This window comes from Geotrypetes seraphini, chromosome 9 (assembly GCF_902459505.1).
Source record: "Geotrypetes seraphini chromosome 9, aGeoSer1.1, whole genome shotgun sequence".
Taxonomy (NCBI): Eukaryota; Metazoa; Chordata; class Amphibia; order Gymnophiona; family Dermophiidae; genus Geotrypetes; species Geotrypetes seraphini.
Genome location: NC_047092.1, coordinates 63,230,789 through 63,255,000, shown reverse-complemented (window position 1 = coordinate 63,255,000; position 24,212 = coordinate 63,230,789). Strand labels below are relative to the sequence as shown.

Genomic DNA, 24,212 nt, shown 5'->3' with positions numbered 1-24,212 from the left:
GAGTTTTGTCGCTGTCCCTGCCTCTGCCCCATTCCTTTAAGCTCTGCTTTAACCATATGAGGGCGGAGCTTGCAGGAATGGGACAGGGACAGGAAAAGAACTCGCGGGGACCGGACGGGACAATGAGTTCCCGCGGGGATGGAGAAAAATTTGTCCCCGTGTCATTCTCTTAACACTGACTCTTGCATGGCAGTTGTTTCTCAGTAGTTGATTTGCAACCCACCTTGCTCATTCTGTTCTGGAATAATTTGCTCTGTCTATGTTGGTTAGTATCTTCTGCTCCTTCTCTGGGTTTCCGTCTGCAAGGCTGTGATGAAAACTGTATAGGTACAGTCGTCGGGCACACTCTGCCCCGAACAGTGTTCTTCCCTCTGCCCTTCCCCTTCCGAGAGGCTTAGATCCCACCGCTGCCAATTACGCTGGTTGGATTTTAGTGTAGCAATTGTTTGAAATGTTTCCAATTACACAAATTATTGGCAGCCTGAGACAGCTGTGTGCCAAAAAAGCTTTTCCAAGTGCCTTCCAAGAATAAGATTGTGATTTGCTTTTAATTTAAATAAAGGCTATTTGGTTTCCTGTGATGCTTTTATAACCACTTTTGTTAGTTTGGTTGCTTTTTGTTGTTATGCATCAAGCTCATTTGCATGAAGGAGCCAGGATCCGACATCATATCACAGCAGACCCAGCTGGATCACTACATATGTCTTTTGATCGCCCTATGAATTGAAACTAGTGTATTTGAAACTGGGAATATGGTTGCTTTGAAAACAACTTATGTGCTTGCCTTGTTTTTGAGGAACAAGAAACCCCATATAATAATAGCAACTGTGCTACAAGTTTGTATCTGGAGAGGCTGGTTATGTTACTAGTGGCTTCTACTTAAAGGATTTTGGACACCATAAATATACTTCCCATGCAAACAAAAGAAAGGAAAGCATTAAGAAATAGACTGGCCAATATTTAGCCGGCGACAATTAGCACTGGCACTGGATATCGGGGACTAACTTGGCCGATTTTGTGTGCTGGTGCTTATGCTGGTCCCAGGCGATACTCGGCTAAGGCCTCCATAAGACAGTTATGTTACAGAAATTAGATAGTTCAAAGTCTAATAGATGCTGGCACTGTCATCTCGAAGCCGGGACATTGGACCATTTACTGGACTATGTCCCTTGATACTTAAATTTTGAAGATCCATATGGGATCAAGTGAACAAAATATTGGAAAATCCAGTGGCATTGACGTACGATACCATCCTATTTGGAACGTTAATGAGGGCTAAAAGCCAACTACCTGCTAGGAATAACAAACTTCTCTTTATAATGACAGGGGTTGCCATACAACTTATATTGAAGAATTGGAAGAACTGGGATAGGTTAAATTACACTTTCTGGTGGGAATCTCTGTTATATTTTTAAAATGGAATGTTTGATGGCTATACAGCAGGGAAGTTACAGGAAATTTCTGTATGTTTGGGAGCCATTGGCTAAATTTTGTAAGGAATGATAACTAACTTTATTTTACTGACCTTTAAACATACACATCCAGGGTGGGAGGGAGGGGGGAGGGGTTTGCTTTGGAATTGATTCGGGGATTTTTTTAGGTAGTTTCTTGTGGGTATTTATTTTTTTGATTACTAGGTGGGGGGAAATAATTGCTTATTAATATCTGTAAGTTTTTATTGTGCTTTTCTTGTAATATTATATGTACATGAATTATTTGCATGCATAATTGTAGTTTGAAAATTTAATAAAGATTAAAAAAAAAAAAGTTATATGGGTGATGGTTGAATAATTTTGTGGCACCCAAATAACTTTTTTAGCCACTTTTTTTTTTTTTAAAGCTCCCCAATCCCCTGTTTCTAAAGTCATTCACTTAGCTGTGTGGGTGTCAGCATTAAATAGTACAAATGACCCAGATATCATGAAAACACAATGTGTAAAATAATAAACACTTTCAATAATGGTTGATGCTGTAATGTCCTATGGTATGATATAAGGACAGCATAGGTTGTTGAGTAACTCAAAATGAAGGAAAAAGCCTCAGAAAAGGGCCCTCCCACCTCCGCCGAAGTGGTTAATTAAAGGTGGTTGAGCAGTAACCTCATTGGCAAAAAACCTTTAATATAATTATAGCCTTATGCTGTACTTCGCTTAATGAAAAAAAAATAGAAGAAAATATTTTCAACTTATCTTCAGCTGATCGGTACACCAACGGTGGCCAGCGTTTTATATCATACCATAGGACATTACAGCGCCGCCCTCTGTACCAACACACTATTCAGTGGCTCTGCCTGGTTTAGTGCCACTGAATATCAAGGAAGAGCCTCTCCAGCCACTTAAATTGCTTTGAATATCGACCGGAGCCTGCTTTGAGCACGGAACATCAAAATCAGTAATGGGTATAGAGTAAATTGAATACAATTTGGGAAGACGTATTCAGACTTCAAAGGGGATTTTGATAAGTTCCAGTTTCGTTTATTTTTATTTTGATATACCGCCTATCTACTAGTCTAGACAGTATACATACATATTATCGAGGGGCAGCGTAAATACAGACTTTGGACTTGGTACAAGAGGTGGGGAGGAGATACTAGTTAAAATAGTTGCCTAATAAACCAAATTAAAAAAAAAAGAGGTAGTGATATGATAAGATGGGGGAATGTGTCTGTGCAGAAAAAGAAGGCTTTTTAAGGACGCTTTTAACTGAATCATTTAAAAATTCCCTTATATTAGGATACTTTACAGTCAACTAGTAGTGCTGATAAGCGAAAATTAAGGGCTTCTTTTATCAAGCCGCGTTAGCGGTTTAACACGCGCGCTAAACCGCCGGCTGCACTAGCCACTACCGCCTCCTCTTGAGCAGGCGGTAGTTTTTAGGCCAGCGCGGGGGTTAGCGCGTGATGAAAAGTCACGCGCCTTAACCCCGTTAGCGCGGCTTAATAAAAGGAGCCCTAAGTGGGTAACCTTCCCCAACCTCTTGTTTTATTACCTTCCCCTTTTTATTTGTTTACGAATTGTATTTAATCCGTCAATATTTTTTTTTTTACCCCCTTTTTCACATGTATTGTTTTGTTAAAATAGTTCCAATTGTCTAGTTATGTTTGGGGGTTTTTAACCTAATTTTTAACTAAATGTAAATCGCATTGGGTTTGGATTTTGCGATCAAATCAAATCCTGTATAATAAAACCCTAAGCGCACATGCGCACTTAGGATGGCGTGCTCCCTGACAGCGTGATGTGTCCTCCTGTGCTGAATTCCATTTTCAAACATGGAGGCAGGGAACACGCAGGCAACTTCCCCCTCCCACCCTCACTCACTGTAAGGTCCCAAAATTCGTCGCTGCTGCTCTTCTTCAAAGCAGCCTGCTGAGGATCGCCGGCCAGCTGTAACGAGCCTCACAGGCTGCTCTCCACCTCGGTAGTACGTTTTCTGACACAGTCCCGAGGGGCGAGATCGTGTCAGAGGGAACGTCCTACCGAGGTGGAGAGCGGCCTGTGAGGTTTGCTACAGCCAACCGGCGATCCTCAGCAGGCTGCTTTGAAGAGGAGCAGCGGCAGCGGTTCGTGCCGGTGGGCCAGGAGAGAGCAGGAAGCCGGATTTGGGAGCAATACAGGCAGGCAGGGGGCCAGGGCGAGAGGGAAAGGGGGCTGCTTTGGGGTTTGGGGTGTGCTGGGGGGCAGGCAACAATCATGCTTTGCTCTGGGAGGGGGGAACAGAAGGGGGCCATGGAGCAGGCAGGCATGGCACAACAGGGGGCCAGGGGGAGAGAGAAAGGGGAATGACAGAGAGACAGGGGGCTAGGGAGAGACACAGACAGAAATAATGACAGACAGACAGGGGGCCAGAGAGACAAACAGAAAGGAAGGCAGACAGCCAGCATCCAAGGAGAGAAAGACAAATAACAAAAGACAGCCAGCATCCAAGGAGAGAGAGACAAATAAAAAAAGACAGACAGCGGCCAAGGAAAGAGAGAGAAAAAGAAAGACACACACACATATTTATTCTAGCACCCGTTAACGTAACTGGCTTAAAGACTAGTATTTTAATAAACTTGAAACTTAAGAAAAAATGTGAATGGAGGAATTAAGTAGCGAAAGCCCCATGATCACTTTCCTGCAAAACTGCCCTAGAATGTCTGTACCTAACCAGGTCTAGAGCTTTATGGTGGCGTTACTGTGCGTTCTGCGGCCTTCACGAACAGTAATCCAATGTAAAAGAGTCTTTTGAAATAAAGGTAAAAAATATGCCTTTTTTTTAAACCTTACTTTTCAAGTAACATTAGTAAATCAGAAAATTGCACACTAGTCATATTTGTAGAGCATCCATATAGGGCTCTTTTTACTAAGGTGCGCTAGCGTTTATAGCGCACATAGCAGATTAGTGCGCGCTAATCCCGCACTATATGGCTAGAACTAACATCAGCTTAATGCTGGCGTAGGCGTCTAGTGCACACGGCATTGTAGCAGCACTATTCCGCGCGTTAAAGCCCTAACGCATTTTAGTAAAAGGAGCCCGTAGAGTGTGTAAAAAATTAGCGGAAAACAATTTGCTCAACTTCAAACAGTGAACATTCAACAACCGAGACAAGTCTCTATATCAAAACCAATCATACAGATATTATCACGGGGAATGAACCTCAAACACCCAGAATAAACTGGTGTTCGCGTGTCAAAGCAGCTCCTGATTGGATAAGGCCCGACTTAGTGCAGGAAGAGGCGGTCGGAGCATACCGCGGTGCTCCTACTGCCCTCTTCAGGCTCCCCCATGAAAATCCGTATTCGTGGTTGTTTGAGATTCGTGGGGTTTCCTGGAACGGAACCCCCGCAAATATCGGGGAGTACTGTACTTAGCTTTCACCCGACGGGAGCTCTAGTCATTTCACCTCTCAAAGCTTCGTCTGGGGTTTAAGTTTTTTTTAGCCTTCACATTGTTATGCACAACTCACAGCCCAATTGCATAAACATCACCGCACATACAGTCTTAGCTCACTGGAAAATTTGAACTGATGTCAGCATTCCTGATCTACTGCCAATGGGCTAAGACTGTATGTGCGGTGATGTATATGCAATTGGGCTGTGAGTTGTGCATAACAATGTGAAGGCTAAAAAAAACTTAAACCCCAGACGAAGCTTTGAGAGGTGAAATGACTAGAGCTCCCGTCGGGTGAAAGCTAAGTACAGTCAAACCTCAGTTTGCGAGTGTTTAGCAAGATGAGTGTTGACTCGATTTGCGAGTCCCCCCCCCCCCCCGCCACAGTGATCCAGCACCACCCCCTGTGATCCGGCATCCCCCGCCAAGCGCCCAAACACCATCCCTTACCCAGATTTGGCACCTCTCGGAGAGAGCGAGAACCAGAAGGCCCTGAGCATGCACAGATGATCAGGGCCCAGCCCAGCCAAGAGGGAGGATCTTCGGGCACTGGCACTGGCATGTCCTGTGTGTTAGTGTTGTTGCCGGTGCCAAATCGGGGTAAGGGATGGTGTTTTGGAGGGTGTGGGATGCTGGATCATTGGGGAGGACGCGCAAAACGAGTGGGGGGGGGAAATGCCAGTTTGGGGGGGCGATACTGGTTCTCGGGGGGGGGTCGTTTGCTGGCGGGAGGAGCAATGCTGGTTTTTTTTGGGGGGGTGAAGCAGCACCGGTGGCCTTGGGGGGGGGGAACGAATCAAGCGAGTTTCCATTTATTCCTATGGGGAAACTCGCTTTGATATACAAGCAATTTGGTTTACGAGCATGCTTCTGGAACAAATTATGCTCATAAACCAAGGTTCCACTGTATTAGCAGAATTTGAACATAATTGATTGTTTAAATATAACCACACAGTCCCAGTGGGAGACTTTGAACCTGTGATGATGTTCATTACCCCAGTAAAAACGCTAGGTTATTCTGGGTGTTTGTGTGTTTGAGGCTCATTCCCCGTGATAATATCTTTATGAATGGTTTTGATACAGACTTGTCTCGATTGTTGAATATCCTTATAGCACATGTCTAGACACTGTCTTAGGTGTTCACTTCGACTCTATTGCTTCTCTAGAGTGATGACAAGGTGTTTTCGTGAAAGAACTGACTAGCTAGAGATTAAGTTCTGCCCTTCCAGCACTTCTGCTTCGCGAGCAGAACACCCTGGTTAGTTGGGACACCTGCTCCTTCCCGACTCGTGTTGTCTCTCGCAGTCCATTTGGAAAACATTTTCAGCTGCTGAGCTTTAGCCCTGGTTGAATTCCTACCATTTTTTTGTTGGCTTGTGGGGACAGGCAGCTCAAACGAAAAAGCTAAAGGGGCTGATATGCAACAAGACTTATCTGGGAAGGAGTCTCTTACCTGGATAATTCCTGTTGATCAAGTGGCTAATGCTAATGAGATAACAGTAGATTGATTGGCACTGTCCAGGTGACGCTGAGGCAGAGGCCGGGCAAACTTTCCCTCTTGCGTAGCTAATGGCGATATTCAGTCCACTAACTGGGTAACTTCCCAGATGAAGTTAGGACAGCAAAAAAGATTTGTCTGAATATCACCAATACCCAGATTAAAAACCAGCAGGCGCATATTGACCAGGAAAATCTATATTTGGCATCTGGCGTTATGTGCTATTTCCTTGCTGAGTTTTTGGCATGGAAAAGCATTATAATAGAAGCAAGGTGCCAAAACAGCCCCAAAATGTCAGCTCCATGCAGAACTATCCTTTCCGTGCCCTGTTATAGATTAGCGCCTAGGGGCTCCTTTTACTAGGCTGCGATAGCGTTTTAAGTGCGCGCTAAGCGCGCGCAGAATTGCCGCACTCGATAGACGCTAACACCACCATTGAGCTGGCAATTCTGCGCGCGCTTAAAAACGCTATCGCAGCTTAGTAAAAGGAGCCCTAAGTGTTTCTGCACAGATCTGAAAAGAGGGTGCAGTGATGGAAGGGATGCGGGCAGGTCAGCAGCGTTCCTTTAAAATGCGCACGGTGTTATGGAATTCAGGGGAGCCGTGCCCCACTTGCACAGCAGAATTTACTCCTGGTTTCAGCTGGTGGAAGGGCTTGCATCCGGAGTTGGGCGCGATTCTAGTACTACGTGCTATTCTGTAAAGGGTGCTTAATCCAGAGTGCCGTTTATAGCAGTGTGCCGCAAACCTTTTGAAGCCACAGCACACTAAGCTCGGGGCCGCGGCAGGAGGACATGTGCGGACATTGACACGATGACATCACATGCATGCGTGATGTCATCCCATCAAGGTCTGCGCATGTGCGGATGCCCTCCAGCCATGGCCCTGAGCCTCCTATTATCGCTGGTGGGGGTGGGGGGTTCTGGAGAAGGAGATGAGGAGAGGAGGTGAGGCGCCGGCTGACTGCCTACAGGACGTGCCTCTCGCTGCGAATGGCATGCCCTGTAAGCAGTCAGCCAGCACCGGCGCCTTGCAGCACACCCGGAATCTGCTTAGGCACACAGTTTGCGATACATTGCTTTATAGAATACCATTCAGCAATGATTTTTTTTGTTTGTTTGTTTGCAACATATACTGAACATCTGCTATCTGAAATTCATTGCTGGAGAGTATGGTGAAAGCAGTTAGCTTAGCAGGGTTTAAAAAAAGGTTTGGCTAGTTTCCTAAAACAAAAGTCCATAAGCCATTATTAAAGTGGCCTTGGGGAAATCCACTGTTGATTCCTAGGATAAGTAGCATAAAATCTGTTTTACTGCTTTGGATTTTGCCAGGTACTTGTGACCTGTGCTGGCCATTGTTGGAAACAGGATACTGGGCTTGATGGATCTTCTGTCTTTCCCAATAAGGCAGTTCTTATGTTCTTATATACTTGCCCTGAGTATCTGAGAAAAAATGCCTGTAGCAGCTGACATTAAAAAAATGCTGACTGTTGTGGACTGCATATTGGGAGGTGATGGTGGAGGGAGACTATATAAGAAAAGTATTTTTGTTTTTTTTATTTGGGTATTTTGTGCTTCTCAGTGAGGCTCACTTCTAAGATAATACTCTTATCAATGCAAATGCTGCAAATGTTATAAGAATTCCACTTCCCCACTGCCGCCACCACTGCCCTTACCATCACCCTCACCTCTAAGTAAGCCAATGGGTCCTACATTCAGGTTTGGCTTTTGGGTTTCTTTTCAAGGCAAAGAACCATCCAATCTTCTTTCTGTGAGCTATAAATGCTTAGCAATGTCTGAAGCCGCAGGTAAGCTGGTGACACAAACATAAGACGCATGGCTCTTATGGTTCCATCCAAAACTAAGAAGAAAATATGTGCCCATTTTTCATGATACCAAGCAATAAATCTGTTCAGCTTTGAATTGATTTTGTGGTGCTTCTTTGAAAGGGTTAGTCACAGATCCTATTAGTGAATCACAGATGTTTCATGTAAGAGGATGTATTTAGTTCCTGGACATATTTAACTGATTTCCAAGACCTTTTTTTCATCTTTTAAAGATAATATGGATAATTTCTTCATGAAGCCGTGTTTTAAGGAACAAGCAGAACCGCTATGCACCTGACCTCTGGATTTAGAGAATTCAATCCTTCTGTAGGGAGGAGAAGGGGAGAAGGCAAAAAAAAAACACCCTTAGATGTTTGTTTTAAAATAATCATATATGTTTCTTACTGCACTGTCTATAAGCTTTAAACAGCTTGACAGGCTAACCGCCAGCAAAATGTCTTCAAATGCTGCCAAATGTGTGGAAAGCAGAGCAGACATTCCGCCATATTGAGGTACGGAAAACATACTATCACCATATGCATTGTGAAAGAGACTTCGGTTGCACAGCTGAGGTTCATATTATAGATCAGGTAGCTTGCATTTGGTTATTGGAGAACAACTATTGAAACCAGCACCTTGGCATAAAATAATTAATAATAAATAGCATTGGCTAGGGTGGGGGGAGGGGTTGTGATTGATGCAAGGCAGTTAATCTTTTGCTAAAGGTGGCTAATAAATCCTAATTAATGACTAAATAAAAGTATGATACTTTTTTCCCTTACAGGTTCAAATGAAGACTTAGGGGAAGGTTTTACTAAGCTATGTTAAGCAGCTAGCTTAGATAGCAGCAGGCAGTAACCATTGGTATGGACTGCAGTAACATCTGTTACATGCTAAAAACAGCCCATGTTAGATGCTTAACCTGTGTAAGGGCAAGATCTGGTTAGGGCACAGAAGTTATATGACATATAACTTCCTACTGCCTTCAGAAAAGTCAGTTATGCTTCTCTTGACTCCCCCATCTACTTCCTTCCTCTCCAGAGCAATTTTGGAATTTTTAGGCAGCTGATAGCGGCAATGAGGAGAGCCTGCTGCCGTCAGTCTGCCCCAGAAGCCTTCATTCTGCAGCAACTGGATGCTGCAGAATGAAGGCTTTTGGGGCAGGCCAACAGCAGCAAACTCACCTCGTTGCCGGCTGCCTAAAGATTCCAAAATTGCTGTGGCCAGGAAGGAGATAGATGGGGGAGTTGGGAACTGAAGAGAAAGGCCATACTACTAGATCCTGCTGGGGAGTGGAGATGGGAAGGGAGGGAATGACAGTTGCTCACAGGCTGGGGGATTAGCATGGCAGGGAAGGACAGATGCTACATGGGCTGAAGGGTTAGGAAGGCAGGGACGGATAGATGGACTAGGGGTAGGAAGGCATGGAAGGACACATGCTGTATGGGCTGGGGCCTAGGAAGGGTTGGAAAGAGAGTTGATGCTGATAGGAGAGGGAAGAGAAAGGGAAAATGGTTGGACATAGGTTTGTGGAGTGGAAGGGAAAGAGGGTGCACATGGGGAAAGGAAGAAAGAGGGAGAATTGTTGGACATGATAATAGTGAAGAGAGGATAATGGTGGAAAGGAGAAATATTGGATGTTGTGGAGAGGGAAGGGTGGGACAGATGGAAAGGGATACAAGAGAGAGGAATGTTGGGCATAGTGGTGGAGGGAATGAGAGAGAAAGAGAGACATATTGCACATGGGGTGGAGGAAAGAGAGGAAGAAATGCAGAAGAGAGGAAAGCAGAAAAAAGAGAAACTGAACTGACGGAAAATAAATCTCTAGACAACAAAGGTTTAAAAATTTTTTACAATATTTTATTTTGAATTTATTGACTGAAATACAGTATGTTAGCTTTGGGAAATGTGTATAGCAGATGTCTTTGAATTGGTTCAACAGAAAAGGAAATGCATTTCTGGTTTTCTCCAGTATTACATACTGAGTTTAACTTTATGGTGTTCCCAGTTAAATTTTTGTATACTTATTTTTGTTTCCAATTTGTGACCCCCTTGTTCTGTATTTGGTGAGGGTCTGGCTTAAAAATTTTAATTGCAATGTCTTAGGCTCATAAAATTGTATAAAATGATCTTTCTGCTTTGAGCAGAGAGATGCAGGGAAGAGAATTAAGACTACGGGGACAGAGATGAAAAATGAGGGGATTGGGATGAAGGTGCGGGGACGGAAATTAATCTTTGTCCATGCATCACGTCTAGTTGGAAGGAAGTTCTGTGGTTGGAAGGAACTTCTGTGTACCGGATGATCTGAGCAAAATGTTCCAGATCACCAAGGTTTGCAATGGTGCCAAATGACAATTAAGAGTATATGCGAGCTCAGAGTCTCAAAGAGCCAATACCGTATATATTTGAATATAAATTTGAAATTGAGCTTCCTTCCAGTGCTTTTTTCCTTCCTTCCAGTGCTTTTTTCCTCCCCTCCTCACCTGATGACCAATGGTACTATTTTCCACACCCCCCACACAAAATATCTGGCACTACTATCCTCCCCCCCTCCAGTGACTGGCACTGCTATCCTCCACCCCCTTCCAATGACCGGCACTGCTTTCTTCCACCACCATCCTCCAATGGCTGGCACTGCTATTCTCCACTACCTACTCCCCCTGCCCAGATCAACATTGCACTTACAGCTCTGGTGCTCAGAAAGCCAATGCCAATGCTCTGGGCTGGGCTGGTGAGGGGCCTTGAGCTTCTGCGCATATATTTTGTTTTAATTGGGTCCTAGGATTGGGGAGGGGTTTTTTCAGCTGCAATATCATGCATAAGTGGAAAGTTGGTTAGGCATGGGTTGCAGTGCTTTTCTAACTTCTCCATCAGAGAAGTAGTTTCAAGTTATCCCAAACAATATTATTTTCAGGTCTCAAAAATTTGGCTGCAACAGTATGTTTATTCACCCATCCCATCAATATTTATCATAGGGGTTTTTTTTTTCTGATGTTCCAGGTCCTATTCCAGAATCACAGGGGTTTTTTTCCCCCTTCACTATGGGCCAGCTGCAGTGACAAAAATTATCCTAGATTCAACACTACTTTCCAGATCCCCTCAAGGGTGAATACTGAAGGCTTCTCTGATTAAACACCCTATGATTGATATTGCTGCAAATGAGAGCCATTATTAGTTGTATGATTAGATATCAGCAGCCTCTTGCCCTCTGCGCTAAACTGGAGGTATTTATTCCTCCTTCCACTGGGCTCCTGCAGTAGTAGAAACTTATGTCATTTCTTGGCTCTGGTACAAAAAATACTCGGATATTGTGAAAAACACCAGTAATAAACAAAACACTTTCATAAAGATGGAATACGATGATGGTATAACGGTAATAAAGCACAAGCAAAAGACCAGTCTTGACGGAGGAAAAAGTCTCAGACAGGGGCCTGCCCACCTCCAATGGTAGAATATCGGTGTTCGAGCGGTCACTTCACTGGCTCAAAACCTCCTGTTAAAGATGATCAGAAATCCATAGGCCATTATTGAGATGACTTGAGGAAATCCACTGCTTATTTCTAGGATAAGTAGCATAAAATCTGTTTTACTACTTGGGATATAACTAGATACTTGGGATCTGGGTTGGCCATTATTGGAAACAGGATACTGGGCTTGATGGACCTTCGTTCTTTCCCAGTATAGCAGTTCTTAATGTTAGTTAGCTTCTTACTAATTGGGAGAAATCTCTATTTACTATTTTGCTTGCAATAACTATACAAATGATTTTATATAACTGGAAATCTGCGGACTTGCTACAATGTTATTGTGACGCATTTTTACTTTCTAGCATCAGACTCATACAGGCGCTTATTTGATACCTTTTACTGCGGTTTTGCTTAATACCTTATCCACCATGGACCCCTGAGGAAGGCGTGTTGTCCGAAACACGGACCTTGTCGAGTCCCTTGGTTGGTAATAAGGTTGTATATTTACTGCATTTTACTAATGGTATAATAAACATTGCCTGCATCCTATATATAGTCTGCAGTTTTTGTCTGGTTTCTGCTTGCTGCTTAGTTTACTGCAGATTTCGTTGGATTCTTTTTTTTTTGTGCCACACGGTTCTCATGATACATCTATATCAGTGGTCTCAAACTCAAACCCTTTGCAGGGCCACATTTTGGATTTGTAGGTACTTGGAGGGCCGCAGAAAAAATAGTTAATGTCTTATTAAAGAAATGACAATTTTGCATGAGGTAAAACTCTTTATAGTTTATAAATTTTTCCTTTTGGCTAAGTCTTAATAATAATATTGTCATTTATAGCTAAAGAGACATATGATCAAGAAACTGTTTTATTTTACTTTTGTGATTATGATAAACATACCGAGGGCCTCAAAATAGTACCTGGTGGGCCGCATGTGGTCCCCGGGCCGCAAGTTTGAGACCACTGGTTTATATGAATCCAAAGCAGTGGAATTCTCCAATAGACAATCAGTAGTCATCAAGATATGGGCTCCTATAAGGAACTTCTCCCCATAATTGTTAACATTTCCACTATTACTCTCATCAGATAACCTAATTTCAGTATCTAATAAAAATAAAAACAAACAAATAAACAATAAATAATAATATAATACCATGTTCGGAGTGCACACCCTATTACTGGTATGCAGTGCTTACGTTTAAGGCACAATGTTTTTTCCCCTTTTCCCTCTTCAGGTTATCCTAGTGTCTTCTACGGGAGTGCCCTGTATGATTGCCTTGTTATAACTGATGATGTTTGCAATTTCTCTTTACACAGTTAGGTAGTCATGCATTGGCATCTATCATATCTGTTTTGTTTATTGTATTTTCTGTCTGATAAAATTTCAATAAAAATAATAAAAAAAATACATAATCATTAACATAGAATAAATCAGATTACATCACAGGAATTACTCTACATTTCCTACCATATATGTGCATTTATCTCTAGAAAAAAGACTTGAGAAGCGCTTAACCCCCCCCCCCACCCCGAAAAACAAAATTTCCAAAAAAATCAAAAATTGAAAAAATCAAAACTTATATGAGGCTATAATTTGTGGAACAATTTTACATGTAAAACCCACTCTAGATAAATATAAGAGTCGTTTATTTTTTATTCTAACAGGTATAGCCATTCAATTGATTACAAGGAATTGGAAGAACCATGATAGAATAAATTATACTTTCTGGTGGGTGAATGTGTGCACTATATACAGATAAGAACAAATTAATGCTGAGTGTAGGGGATTTAGTGAGATATTCAATAAAATTTGGAACTCATTGACTAAATTCGTAAAAATATAATAATGTATTTTCATCTTACTTTTTCTTTGGTTTATCTATCTTTGAACATCCCGGGGGGGGGGAGGTTGGATGGAGGGGAGAAAATATTGATAGTGATATTTAGTTAACTTGATTTTTTTCATTTATATTATATATTGGTTAATATGTTATTAATATATGCAAGAAAATGAAATTATTGAACGATTGTTATATAGATATTAGTGTAATGTATGCAATACCTACTGTTCTTTTATTTGTATGACACTGTTTTTGATTTAAAATTAATAAAGAATTAAAAAAAAATATCAAAACTTAACTTTAAACAAAAATTAAGAACATAAGAATATAAGAAGTTGCCTCCGCTGAGGCAGACCAGAGGTCCATCTCGCCCAGCGTTCCGCTCCCGCGGTGGCCCATCAGGCCCATTGCCTGAGCAATGGTCCCAGACTATCCCTATAACCTACCGCTACTCTTATCTGTACCCCTCAATTCCTTTATCCTCTAGGAACCTATCCAAACCTTCTTTGAAGCCTTGTAACGTGCTCCGGCCTATCACAGCCTCCGGAAGCGCGTTCCATGTGTCCACCACCCTCTGGGTGAAAAAGAACTTTCTGGCATTTGTTCTAAACCTGTCTCCTTTTAATTTTTCCGAGTGCCCCCTTGTACTTGTGGTTCCCCGTAATCTGAAAAATCTGTCCCTGTCTACCTTTTCTATACCCTTCAGGATCTTGAAGGTTTCTATCATGTCTCCTCTAAGTCTCCGCTTTTCCAGGGAAAACAGCCCCAGCTTTTTCAGTCTGTCAGTATATGAGAGGTTTTCCATACCTCTTATCAGTTTAGTTGCTCTTCTCTGGACTCCCTCAAGTACCACCATGTCCTTTTTGAGGTACGGCGACCAATATTGGACACAGTACTCCAGATGCGGTCGCACCATTGCACGATACAGTGGCAGGATGACCTCCTTTGTCCTGGTCGTGATACCCTTCTTAATGATACCCAACATTTTGTTTGCTTTTCTTGAGGCTGTGGCGCACTGTGCCGACGCCTTTAAAGACGTGTCCACCATCACTCCCAGGTCTCTTTCAAGGTTACTTACCCCTAGCAGTGAAGAAATTTTAACTTAGCTGAGTCCCATCAAGTTTGTTTCACCGCTCTATCTCCACTCGACAGAGTCCCGTTTCGAAGTCTTCATCAGGAGTAGGGATGGAAAAATACTGGAGAGATGAAAGGATGGTAGCCAGTCTGTTCAAAAAAGACAAGAGGCAATAATTTCTGCTCACAGCAGCTTGTCACAATCATACTGAAGCTAGAAGCTTCACAAGTTATAATATCATTACCTCCAATCTCCAAACATTTTTGTACTTGAATCTGTTCAAGTATGCCTGGAATCCTATGATTCTGTATGCATAATCTGTATCTATAAACCCTACTCCTTCTTCAGTGCTTGGGATGATATTGGTGGCATACACTGATTATCATTTGTTACCTGTTGCCTGTTTTTGTATCCAGCTTTTTAAGATTATGATAGGGCCAATCTATAGTTCCAAAGATGTATGGGGAATTGCAAGCTCATTGATAGATTGTATCTTACTCCATGCTGTTAAAGCAGTTTTCAATATCATTTTTAATCTCTCATGTAATATTCTTTACTGATCTTTTCTCTTGGTAGCTTGTGCTGTCTTGTTGCATCTTCTGCTGCTCCTAGGTATTTGTATACACCCTTCTGATCAAGTTCATAGGTGTCTTAGTCAAAAGACTAGGGGGCATACAATAAAGCTACTAAGTAATAAATTTAAAACAAATCAGAGGAAATATTTCCTCACTCAATGTGTAATTTAAACTCTGGAAGTTGTTGTCAGAGAATGTAGTGAAAGTAATTAGCGTAGCAGGGTTTAAAAAAGGTTTGGATAATTTCCTAAAAGAAAAGTCTATAAGCACTATTGAGATGAACTTGGGAAAATCCACTGCATATTCCTAGGATAAGCAACATAAAATCTGTTTTACTTTTTGGATCTTGCTAGGTATCTATGACCTGGGTTGGCCACTATTGAAAACAGGATATTGGACTTTCATTTTTCCCCAGTATGAAAATCCTTGCGCTCTAATGTTCACTTTCTTTGAGAACATTGAAGGAGTAGCAGTTAACAATGTAATAAAAAAACTGTTGAAGGAAGCCATCCTGATGTCATCTGAGAAACTTTTCAGTAGTTGGCGTTATTCTGTTGAGTGATAAATCGCTGGAGGTCTAAAACTGCAAATGATTCTTTGTTAATTCTACAGATACTAAAATACCTTTAAGTATGCCTAAATCCATGGTCTATGGAGTTAATAAAAATGCTCAGTGGATTTGTTACTAGACAACGCAAATGGTGATGGAGAATCTCCATGAAATATTCTTTGCTGGATTTTGATGTTAGAAATGACTAATGATCCATCTTAATAATTCAGATGGACTGTAGTTTGCCATATTTTCTTGGCATACTTGATGTACTCGATTATGTGTATTTTCTGTGATGCTTTGGCCTATATTTTTCTTGATGAAATGATGAGAATGAATGTTTCACAATTCCCTTTTTTTTTTTGTTCTGATAAGTTCACCATTTTTAAACAGCCCAGCTCTAGAAGAAAACAATGGGCTCCTTTTACTGAGGTGCGCTAGCGTTTTTAGCACACGCAGGAAATTACCGCACGCTATGTTTCTAGAACTAACGCCAGCTGAATGCTGTCATTAAGATCTAGCACGCTTGGCAATGTAGCGCACGCTATTCCGCGTGTTAAAGCCCTAACACGGTTTAGTAAAAGGAGCCCAATGTCTAGACTAGTGTCTCTCAAATTGTGTGCCCCAGCACAGTGGTGTGCCCCAAAGAGATTCTGGGTGTGCCACAAGAGATTCCAGAATTTTACTTTATTTTAAAAAATTCCCTTCATAAGTATACACTAGAATAGAAGACATGCACGTTGCGCACGCAAGAGTTTGTCAATGTTATGAGCGTCTGTATGCGTAAGGATACAATCGCCCAGATAGGTATCATTTTTTTTTTTTTTTTACATGATTGGTCCTTGAAAACGAAAGGCAAATAAGTTTAGTTTTATTGTTATGCAGTAGTTATCCTAACTTGAGCAACAAAACAATCCAGGCTTCGTTACCGCTTGGTTCTTCTTATCGTTGCGAACTTGGATTTCCAGCTTTGACAGAAATTAAATTGAGAAAAAAAAAAAGAGAATGACTGCAGATGGTGGAAGATATTATGCATGTTTGCTTGTCAACTATCGAACCACGTTTTGAGTCAATTTGCACTCAAAACAAGCACATCGGTCGCAATTCTATTCTATCTACTTTAGGGGTCCTTTTACTAAGGCGCGCTAACTGATTTAGCGCGCACTAAATGCTAAGGCGCCCGTTATAGTCTACGGATATATTAGCATTTAGCGCACACTAATCCATTAGCGCAGGCTAAATCGGTTAGCGCACCTTAGTAAAAGCACTCCTTAGGGATTCTTTTACTAAGGTGAGCTAGCGGTTTTAGCGCACGCTACAATACCGCACGCGCTAGACGCTAACGCTTCCATAGAGCTTGCGTTAGTATTTTTCATTAAGCGCATGGTTAGTGCGCGCTAAAAATGCTAGCGCACCTTAGTAAAAGGAACACTTAGTTTTACCGTTGTTACAATTGTCCATACATAGCTTAAAGAACTTTAAATAAATAACTCTCAAATTTAATTTTTTGTTGGTTTTGCAATTTTATCATTTCAATTATCATGTGCCGTGAAAAACATTTGCTCCATTTTAGGGCTCCTTTTACAAAGGTGCGCTAGTGTTTTTAACGCACGCACCGGATTAGCACGTACTAGCCGAAAATCTACCGCCTGCTCAAAAGGAGGCGGTAGCGGCTAGCACACGGGGCAGTTTAGCGTGCGCTATTCCACGTGTTAAGGCCCTAGCGTGGCTTTGTAAAAGGAGCCCTTAGTGTGCTGGAGCTAAAAAAAATTTTGAGACACACTGGTCTAGACATTACATATGCATAAGCAAAGATTTTTTCAGTCCAGCTTGAGAGAAACTACAGTAATTATTATTTACAAATAACAGATGAGAGCATTTGGACACTAACCTGTCCATAGCCAGACTATTAGTAAAGTTGAAGTACTGCCTAAAGGTATGTAGTGTTCAAATGTTGCACTTTTGCAACCTCAAGTGAGATTCTGCTTGGGGGAAAAAAACCTAATTTTTGCATAGGTGTCGTAGATTTATGTTTAAATTTGTTTTTATTAAAGGTCAATAAATGGCAATATGCAAAAATACCAACCAAACAATGTACAATACACAAGAAAGCCCCCCTCCCCTTCCAACCCCCCCCCCCTGGAACAGCCACTGTTAAACATGCCAGTAAATAATCAATCAAGCAAACGAGCTTTCGCTACAGGAGACAGAGTAGAACAAAAAGGTCTCCAACAACGGAGAAATAAAATACCTTTTTTGGAATGCAAATCGAGAATAGCCTGTCGTTCATAACCAGCCCAATAAATCATTTGAGTCCGCCAGTGTGAGACAGTAGGTGTCTGCGGAGACAACCAACATTGTAAAATAGTCTTTATACCCACCAAGATAGCCCTTTGAACAAAAGCATTCATCCCTGGCTTAACTGGGTCCAGTGAAAATTTCAAAGTGAAGAGAAAAGTCGATGTCTGTGTCCAGGAGCATTTCCACAGGGACTGAATTAGAAGTCCTATGCGCCGCCAGTAGGCTTGAATACCAGGACATAACCAAAACATGTGTCCGAGGGTTGCCCTGGTAGCAGCGCATCTAGGGCAGCCTGCAGAAGGACTAATATGGGCTTTATAGGCTCGTGCAGGTGCAAAATAAGCGCGAACCAAGAATTTATAGTATCGCTCCCTTTCAATCGCTGCCACCGGGATAGTCGATCCCAATTTAAAACTCCGCTTTAACATGGATTCTGATACTGTTATTTGTAGATCCAAGGACCAGGAACCAGCCAAAGTTGTATAGTCCAATTCCCCAGCCAACTCTTGCAGAAAACGATGGTAAATACGAAGCGGTGTGGGAACTTGCGCTGTTAAACAGAAAGCTTCTGATAATGTTTCTTGTACAGTTTCTAATAAGGCCTGTCGGGGGAGAGATTGAACATAATGCAGTAATTGACCATAACTCAACCAATCATTAGCAGTTAATATATGAGCATCTAACAACATCCGAAATGATTGGAGTGTGCCATCAGTTTGAAGTACTTGAGACAGGTAAAACACCCCCCCTGAGCCCACTGAGAAGGGGCCCCCAGGTCAAAACCGGGAGCAAAGTCAACATTACCATGAATAGGCAAACATGGTGTCACATCCGACCTAATATGTAGTTGCTTGCATAATCTTTTCCAAATTTTTCGTACAGGGACTAGTAAGAAATCCCCATAATGTTGAGTACGCAAAGGCAATGTCGAAACGTGTAGCAAATAGCTAAAGTGAAAGGGAGCAAATGCAAGGCACTCGACCCTGGCCGCCGAGAAATGGGAGGTCCCACAGAACCAGTCATTCATGTGTCTAAGTTGGCATGCTATATTCAGTCTCCCCAAATGTAACAGTCCTAGGCCTCCCTGAGACACGGGTAAGGAAAGTTTACGAAGGGGAATCCGAGAGCGTTTACCACCCCACAAATACCTAGATAATGATTTATGAAGAACACAAAGATGATGATATTGTAGCAACAAGGGCAATGTCTGCAATAGATATAACCATTGGGGAATGACCATCATGTTGTATAGGGCTATCCTGCCTAAGAGGGTTAAAGGATAAGAGCGCCAAGCTCGAAGCCTCTGTCCCGTTTGCTGAAGTAGGGGAAGAACATTAATCGTGTACAGTTGAGTTAAATCCTGCGGAATCCAAATCCCCAGATAACGTAAGGACGTAGAAGCCCATTCCAATGGGAAGGGACCCTGCCAAGAGGTCCGAATCTCCTCCTGTAGGGGTAGGACTAAGGATTTCTGCTTGTTTAAGATAAGACCAGAGAAAAGATGGAACTCGTCCAGTATCTCAAGGGCTCTAGCCAAGGACTGCTGAGGATGAGCCAGAGTCAACAAAATGTCATCAGCAAAAGCTAATACCCGTAGTTGAGATGAGCCCTCCGACAGTCCAACTAAGATGTCATCCCTCTGAAATGTTCGAAGGAGGGGTTCCAAGTATACCAAGAACAGTAAAGGTGACAGCGGGCAACCCTGGCGCGTCCCCCTGCCAACCTCAAAGGACGATGTAAAAATCCCATTTACCAAGATTGATGCCTTAGGGGAAGAATATAATGCTCGCAATGTGGCCAAAAAGTGCCCTCCAATACCCACATAATCAAGAACTGAGAACAAATAGGGCCAGAGAACCTGATCGAATGCCTTGGCCGCATCCAGGCTCACCAATATGCCCTTAGTGTCAGATGTTTGCGCTCTGGCCATAGCCAGAAGTGCCCGACGAACGTTAAGAACAGAGTGGCGGCCCTGAACAAAGCCAACCTGCGCTGGAGAAATAATGTGCGGTAAAAGAGGTGTCAACCGATTGGCCAACAAGCGAGATAGGATCTTTATATCTACATTGAGCAAAGATATGGGTCTATAGGAGTCGACCTCCTCCCTAGGTTTGTTCGGTTTAGGAAGCAATGTGATAGTGGCAGAGTTCGCATAATCTGGAAAAGCACCAGTCCCCATCACCTCCTCATAGTAGGACATCAAGGACTCACAGAGCTGGGGCGACATCATCTTATAGAATTCCGCCGAAAACCCATCCAGGCCCGGGGCTGTACATGAACGCAAAGTCTTAATGGCTTTTTGTATCTCTAAGCCCTGTAGGGGTCTGTTCAAAGTCTCCCGCTGTTGTTCAGTGAAACTAGGCAGGCCAGCGTCTGCCAAATAATCTAAAACGTCCGGGCCAGAATATGGTCCAGGATCCGAATAAAAGGTAGAGAAATGTCAGTAGAACGCGTCCGCGATGTCCTTCAGTGTGGTATGAAAAGTAGAGGGGCCATGCCTAATTTTCAAAATATATCTAGAGTCATGCCAATTCTTGGTTAAAGAAGCTAGCATCTGGCCCGGTTTATTTCCGTACCGGTGGAATTTGTATTTACGGTAAATAAGAGAGCGTTTGGTACGATCGTGTATTAATGTATTAAGAGATACCTGAGCTGAGTGAAATTCTTCCCACAATGCGGCATTAGGGGTACGTAAATAGTCCGCCTTCAAGGAAGAACATTTTCTCTCCAAGCTAACAATGCCCGCTGATATGCGTTTATTCCGCGCCGCAATAAAGGCGATGATCGTCCCCCTAAGGACAGATTTAGCAGTTTCCCAGAACAAGCACGGGTCGTTACGGTGTTGTGCATTATTCGTCAGAAAATCCTCCCAACAAGCCCGGAGGTAATCCCCAAATCCAGGGTCCTCGTGAAGATAAGATGGAAATCTCCACCGACGAGCTCCCAGAGGAGGCAACCCCCAGGCCAGGTCCACCCAAATAGGACAGTGATCCGACACCTCCAGGGGACCGATGGTAGCCTCAGAGACTCAGACAAACAGAGATTCCGAAATCAGCAAATAATCTAAACGGGAGAAGGACCCGTGGGCACGCAATTGGTGTGTATAGTCTCGTTCCATTGGGTGGAGAAGTCTCCATGGATCTACCAATCCCAACGATTGACAGAGAAAGGGGATACCTTTGTTCGAATTTTGCATGGACAATACTGAAGAGCCAGAGCGATCTAGAGAATTGTCCATCACTTGGTTAAGATCGCCCACTATAACCAAGGGCAGTGAGGTGTCCCGAAGATCTAATGACACCAAAGTATCAAAGAAATCCTGGGAATAGGTGTTCGGCCCATATACAATCAGCAGCCGGAAGTCTGTGCCCTGCAAGGAAATTTTTAAGAGCAAATATCTGCCTAAAGGATCTTCAGAAAGTAACGTTACAGAACATTGTAGCCCTTTGCGTATCAATATACATACCCCAGCTCTTTTCCCGGAGGAGGAAGCCGAATAAACTGAGCCCACCCAGCCCCTCTGCAACTTTTGGTGTTCTTCCCGGGACAATTTAGTCTCCTGTAGGCATGCCAAATCTGCCCTATGATGTTTTATCTGTCTCAAGAGTTTAGTGCGTTTCACTGGAGATGAGATCCCCGACACATTCCATGACAGGATACGGAGGGAGTGATCACCCAGGGTCAAAACACCAACAACATGAAGTATCATGCCGCAAGTAACTGACACCCGGGCGCCCAGCCCTACCCGAGTTAACAGTAGAAAACCAAACACCTTTATACTGTCTCCTATAGCAAATAATAAACAGGCAAAGATGAGTAAACAATATCCCAAATATCATGTCAGTAAGCTGTTCCCTACTCGTCTCCCCCCCCCCCCCCCACACCCCAAGAAAACCCAAAAATCATATCCCGGAAGGAATATGCAAGAGGTCCAAAAATGGCGCCTCACAGGACCCCACCCCTCCCACTATAAACAGTAAATCAACAGTGCATCTCCCGCATAAAACTATAAAAACACTTCTGTGGTTTCCAACTAAATGGTTGCAGGATCCACCGACAGGTAGAAACAGCGCTGCCCCTCTGACTATTCTCATGGAGGATCTGATGATGGTTGCAGAGTTTTATTTATGTAATCAGCAGCTGCAGAGGCCTCGGTGAACACATGCCAGGAGCCCCCATGGTGGATCTTCAAGACCGCTGGGTAAATGAATTGAAAACGATGTTTATTCTCCTCCAATTTAGAACACAATGGATAAAAGGCTTTCCTGCGTTCTGTGAGAGCTGCTGAATAGTCCTGGCTTATCCGGACAGCAGATCCCCGAAACTTCAAGGTATCGCGTTTAGCACGATACTGCCGCAAGATCTCCATTTTGTGTCTATAGTTGAGGAATTTTACAATCACCACCCGGGGCCTGGAATCTCTGGCCGGGCGCGGCCCAAGACGATGCACTCGTTCCAAGCAGAGCGGGCCCAAGGACGCTGTATCTGGAAATTCTAGCTCCAGCCAGCCCTCCATCTCAGCAATCAGGTGAGTATCCGGTATATTTTCAGGCACTCCCATAAAACGAAGATTCCCTCGGCGAGAACGGTTCTCCAAATCATCCAGTTTAGCAGCTTGGAGTTGAACCGATTCCTGTAAGGCCGAGAGGTCTAATTCATGTGAATTTAGGGAGTCCTCTGCTGCAGAAACGCGTTGCTCCAGTTCGGTGATTCGGGCCGTTGTGTCGGACATAAGCTGCTCCAACCGGGTCATCTGGGTCGCCAAAGCATCCATCTGTGGGCCCAGGACCTGTGCTACCGCCGCTTTCAGTTCTAGCAGTGCCGCGGCCGAAAACTCTGTGACCGCCGTTCCGGAAGCGGCCGCCATCTTGCCCGCCCCCGGGCTCGCACGCTCCTTATCTTTGCGCGCTGGTTTCATGCGCGCCGCCTCCTGGGACCGGGTTAAATACCTGTCCATAAGATCCCGGGTCCGCTACAAAGTGATCCGCGGCGGCGTGTGAGCTGAAAACCGGCAAAAAGTGCGAGGGGAGGAGCGGGGTCCCGGAGCTGAGCAGAAACACGTCCTCACTCGCTCATGGCGTCAGGTGACCTTCAGGTATCGTAGATTTATATGTGGATACAAATTCTGGCTAGCTTCTGACTTCCTGCTGCTCTTCTTCAAAGGCTGCTGTAGTACATTAATCTCTTCCACATGGGGTAAGAGTACCGCAATGGAGGACATATGTAGTGCCTCTCATAATAACATAAAAGGTGTCATACTGGGATAGACTGAAGGTCCATCAAGTTTAGTATCCTGTTTCCCAAAGTGGCAAATCCAGGTCATAAGTACCTGGGAAAATCCACTGTTTATTTCTAGGTTAAGCAACATAAAATCTGGTGTACTCTTTTGAGATCTTGCCAAGTCCATCTTAATTTATGGCTTATGGACTTTTCTTTTAGGAAATTATCCAGATCTTTTTAAACCCTACTAAGCTAACTGTTTTTACCACATTTTCAGGCAACAAATTCCAGATTTAATTACAAGTTGAATGAAGATATATTTTCTCTGGTTTGTTTTAAATTGACTACTTAGTAGCTTCAGCAATCTATATTGTACCAAAATTAAAATATTATTTAAAGAAACAAAACCCTATATGCCAAATGTAGGGGCCTTTTTACTAAAGCACAGGGTATCAAGGCCTTAAGCTATGTGAAAAAAATGCCATTTAAATGGCATTTGAAACTGATTTTTAAGGCACCTACCGGCACCTAAAAAAACAGTTCACAGTCATAAGCGTGCCGAACAAACGGGCACTGACAAATTGGAGCGGACAATTGACGCAAGACATCAGCGCGCCGCACGAAAACCTTATTTTTAAGGGCTCCGACAGGTGTGTGTGTGGGGAACCCCCCCAGTTTACTAAATACTGTTCCCGCTACCGTTGGGAGTGGTTTTGGGGGTTTGTAACCCCCCATTATAGAGGAAACTTAACTTTTTCCCTATTTTTTAGGGGAAAAGTTAAGTTTTCTGTATAATGTGGGAGGTTACACCCCCCCCAACAAGGCAGCGCGAACAGTATTCAGTAAAGTGTGGGGGGGGGGTTTCCCCCCACACACCCCCGTCAGAGCCCTTTAAAATAAGGTTTTTGTGCGGCACGCTGATGTCTTGCGCTCAATTGTCCGCTCCAATTTGTCGGTGCCCATTTGTCCGGCGCGCTTTTGTCCCGTTAC

The 24,212-nt window shown here is 43.3% G+C and overlaps 1 protein-coding gene across 5 annotated transcripts in view; it reads left to right on the top strand.

Moving 5' to 3' along the window:
- The window catches only part of PRICKLE1 (prickle planar cell polarity protein 1), a 237,088-nt gene that overhangs the window by 14,908 nt on the left and 197,968 nt on the right, over positions 1 to 24,212 (top strand). The window lies entirely within an intron of this gene.